This window comes from Boleophthalmus pectinirostris, unplaced genomic scaffold, assembly GCF_026225935.1.
Source record: "Boleophthalmus pectinirostris isolate CB_2022bp ecotype Guang Dong unplaced genomic scaffold, ASM2622593v1 HiC_scaffold_22, whole genome shotgun sequence".
Classification (NCBI taxonomy): domain Eukaryota; kingdom Metazoa; phylum Chordata; class Actinopteri; order Gobiiformes; family Gobiidae; genus Boleophthalmus; species Boleophthalmus pectinirostris.
In genome coordinates, this window is record NW_026571190.1 from 336,384 (window position 1) to 341,392 (window position 5,009).

Consider the following 5,009-nt stretch of genomic DNA (forward strand, 5'->3'; position numbering starts at 1 on the left):
TTCAAGGTTTTGTGCATTCAAATGGCTGGAACAAAGAAAATTAAATAGATTGAAATCTTACTATTTATGATTTGTGTTGTGTCCACAGTGAGTCTGGTGCATGGGGCTCATGTGTTGGACACTGCTCACCAAGAGGAGCTGAAGAGTGTGGCCCGGGTCTACCTGCTCTCTGGATCCCACACACAGGATGGTAACTACTCATTACTACAGCTTTACAAATGTACACCATCCAGACAAAAAATGTGTGGAAACTTCCTTTGAATTATTTGGGATTTCTGCATAGCTTTATGTCTATACTTTATGCATATAATTTGTACTATACTCACTCTCCTACCATAATCATACACAGGCAAAGTAAGTGAGGGATACTGCACAGGGGCGCGAGCTACTTTGCTTTGCCTACATGTTGTTTTAATGAAAACATGTTGTGCTTGTGTCTATAGAATAGTTATAAGCTCTGACACCCATGGATCATTGTTGCATTTTGGACATTTTAAATTACAATATTGAGCTAAAACAACTTAATAAAAGAAACAAGTCTGTTGCCCAATGAGGTGTTCGCAGTAGATACCTGTCTGCCCCTGGAAATGACGTCACAACAAAGCACCACATGCTTTTAGCACCTCCTGTGAATAGCTGAAGACAACATCATATCTCCAAAAATGAAGGTAGATTGGAGCAGTAACATCTTGAATACAGGAGAATAAAGATTACTCAAACATGCATGAATCACTTTAAGTGCAATTCAAGTTTGCACAATGTGTCTCCTTGTTAAATATAATATTGTTAAAACAACACACACCAACTGTTTCTATGGAGACAAGGACATCACTCCACCAAACCTAGTATTTTGACAATAAAATATTTGGAATTGAATAAATACAATATATACCATACTTCCACACATACTGTACCTGGTAATGCAAAGTCATTTTCATCTGACAAGCAGGTGACAGACCCTCCACCAGGAAAGTTCCATAATGTACCTTTAAATTGATTCAGCATTCATGTGGCTGGTGAAAATCTGTTGGTTTTTCAAAGAAATAATTTGAATTCATGAACAACTGTGCAAACACTGGCTTAGCAACCTGCTTATCATACTTTGCATTGACAACAGTCACTTTACAACCAGGATATTCTTACTGGAGGAAAGGTAATTCCCAAATACTTATGTTTAACAGACAGATGGAATGTTCAGCAGTTACTATAGAGACACAACAGACACATTAGTAAACATTCAAAAAATGTATAAGATCGTCTGAAAGCGCAAACACAAAATGGATTTAAATAACTCCTTTTCAGGAGCCTGTGATCAGTACGAGCATTCCCGGTCCTGTTTACGAGTTTGATTTTCAGTCGAAATGCTGAGAGTGACTTACTCAAAAACTGTTGGCTAATGTTTGCTAACTTGTGACTGTAATTTTATATGAGAGACTTGTTTAACAACAGAAATCATCTCATCTGTTGTAGTTCCAACTAAATCAGCTTTGTCCAGCCAAGTTGTGTCTTAAATCTAATAGCTTCTGACAGTAGCATGGCAGCCTTTGGGAATGGTGATGACATCAACTGCAAAGTATAAATACTCTGTGTTTCAGGTGCCTCCGCTCTAATGGTGATGTTGAATGGAGACCAGCAGTACAGCACAGGCCGAGATGAGTGTCTGAGCCTGGGCTTTGGAGAAGATGTCATGGAAGAGGTCTTTCAGAAGAAGAGCCACAGCCTGGACGTTCTGCTGCGGGTGTCCCAGTGTCCCCCGGGGCGCTCTGTAGGGGACATGTCCGCTGTTTCTCTTCTGAGATGTTATGCCCAGACTGTGAGGGCCCTGAAGGCTTACATGACTGCCAGAACACAGGGCCCAGGTGTCTCTGCCTCCAGTCCTCTGCAGGCATTCCTTCAGGATGAATGGGACATCCTGAGAGACGCCGTGTCCACTCTGGCCTCGCACATGTGCCTGTCACCCTGTGAGGCTGATCTGCAGGGCATCCAGGAACATCAGAGGAGAGCAGAGTTCCTCAGCTCGTACCTGTGGCACCACGCCAGTCCAGACCAAGTCCACGCCTACAGACTGTCTGTCTTTGCCAACCCCACGGGTTTCCTGCTGGTCCTGAGAAGAAACTATGCCCATGTCCACGGCAAAAGCCTGTCAGACACCACCCTCCATTTCCAGGTCAAAACACATGAACCAACAACCACAGTGTCTACTGTTTTCTATCAGTGGTTGAAAGTTAAAGGTCCTATCTTAAAGCGAAACTGACGAGATTTAAAATATTGTTGTTGTTGTTCTTAAGTATGTTTAAGTTGAGCTTTCTATTTACATCAGATCATTTTTACTTTCCACCACCAGAGATTTACATACTGTCACTTTAACTAATAATGAGTTGTAAAATTTGATAGACTTTCCCAGTGTTGGTGTCGTGCTGATGGCCTGTATTTGTCCTCAGATTGTCGGTGACAATGCCTGTCCCTCGTCCTGCCCTGCAGAGGCTGTGTACCTCTGCGGCCTGGAGCTGAGAGGAGCCAAGTGGGATCCAGAGCGAGGGGCCATACAGGATGCCCAGTCTGCAAGCTACCCACTCCCCCTCCTGTGTGCCCGCCCAGGCCCGGTCCCCACGTCTCCAGCCAACGCGGTGTCCCCCTCTCCAGGTAGCCCTGTCCCCTTTACCTACCTGTGTCCCCTGTACGTAGCCCAGGTGGATCCCAGTAGCCTGGCTGTGGGACAAGAGGAGGTGGTGACCTGGGTTCCTCTTCAGTCCACACTCCAGCCTGAGACCTGTTCCCTGAGACGGGTACGCCTGGTCAGCACGCTCTGAGCCAAGACCGAGGCACCAACAATTAATAAATGTTAACGTGAGTTTTCGGTAGCTTTTTGAAGCGCCCTTTCCTATTCTTCCCATTGTTTCTAGGCCAATGGTTTCTCTATTTTCTTCATGCCATCTTCATTTAAAGAGTTTTTTTTTCTCTCTTCTATGTGGTACTAACTGCTAACACATAACAGGCATCACACATGATAGAACATGTTTTCATTTCAATTTTGACACTGTCTGAATCCCCGCTCCCTCTGTTAAATCTTGCAACTATAACTGTAAGGATCATGCTGGCTAATAGTTACTTTTATTAAAATCATGAAACATAATCTGTTCAAATTCAGACCAATTAAAATAAAGACTACCCAATTATTTTCATATCTAGAACACTTCAGTTCTTGGCATTGTTTCAACAGTTATGCCTCAAAATTGCATTTGCAAGTGTCCTCTGCTGAAGTATTCATTTTATTTATGTACTTTTTAACACGTGGTCACTGACATCCACCCACTGCTCCTTGTTCTCTGCCTTTTATCTTTAAATATTTATTCATTGTGGTGCGACTTGGCAAAAACCTCATATAGATCAAATTGGACAGGACGTATTAATGTTAGGGACGGGTGTACAGAGCCTGTAGGACCTCTTCAGGCATGTTTCTGATGCGAGAACAACATGGTGGAAGTTTAAATATGTGCATAATACCCCCTTTTTCATTTGGAAGTTCATATGCTAATGGCTAAAGCAGGGAAACAGTACGGTCTTGTTCAAATTGTCTGCATTCAGGTTTCATAGTGCAGGAGCAAGGACCCTCCATTGCTATTATTTTGCTCCTTTTTCTCACGCGCCAGTGAGAGTGAGTGACTGACAGACAGACGGACACACTAAACCAGTGACTGTGGTCCTTGAGAGCAGGACTGAAACTTAGCACATAAACACATGACCAAATTTTTAAAACTGTATTTTGGTGAAATTAAATTGTTTAGGTAACCCTCTTTGGGATTCTGTGTGAGCTGTTTTACAAATGTCAATTTTCAAAATAAAAAAAAAATAAAAAAATAAAATCCTAATAGTAAAGTAACTGTTGATATAGTATAATTATTGAAAGTACAAAACATTTAACTATAACCTAAATCTGGAATTTTCAAAGGATAAAAAACACAAAAGAACACAAAAGTCCAAATCATTTAATATTGGCAGTCACTTGTAAACAGTGGGAAGAGGAATCACAACTTTAATTCATTTAAGCATACTCTATACTATAAAATTTAGTTTCAATAGTTTAAATAAATGTACTGAAAATACATACTCTGAATACAAATTTGGAGTAACTGTGTGGTGGTATTACTCTTTCATTTGGTGGTATTCAGAATACAGCTACTTTCCTAAATAAAAAAGGAATTTGTGACTCTACTTCATTATGTCATTTTGGCTTTGACCTGCACATTATAAGTGAGAAAAACAGAAAACATCACTCTTGAAAAATGCATGTGTGATTACAGTGTAGTATTTTTCTCACTAAAATATAATGCAAATCTGTGTAGAAGTATTCCAAGTATAGTGGCAAAAGGACAAAATCAGTTTGTCAACTGGACAAAATTTTTTTGGTCAAATACGTTTCACGGTTCATCCAAGCTGCTTCTTCACTTCTGGTCAGATTTCTGGTGGGTACTTCCTTATATCTGTCTGCAGGGAGGAGCCAACTACAATGGAACTAACACATCTACTTGTTTACAGTTTCAGTCAGTCAGTCAGTTAGGCCTACTGAACTGCACAGAGTATGGGATCATATTAGCCATTAGCCATTAACTATTAACCATTCAGGGCCATAATGGAGCTTTCACACTCTGGACCTGACCTGGCTACAGTTATTGTTCTCTTAAGAGTTGTAAATAGGAAACATCTGTCTCCTATTGCCTGTGCTAATATGATGCCACACTCAATACATTTCAATAGGCCTAACTAAAAGAAACTTTAAACAAGTAGATGTTAGTTTCAGAGTAGTTTGTTAGTTAGCTCCTCCCTGCAGACAGATATAAGGAAGTACACACCAGCAGAACTGAACAAGCAGCTTGGATGAGCTGTGAAATGTATTTGACCAGATAAACTATTTCCAGTTGACAAATTGAATTTCTCCTTTGCCATGGATTCTACCTGAACGACTGAGGGATTTTTCACATATTCCAAGTATATAAAATACAGTACTCTGA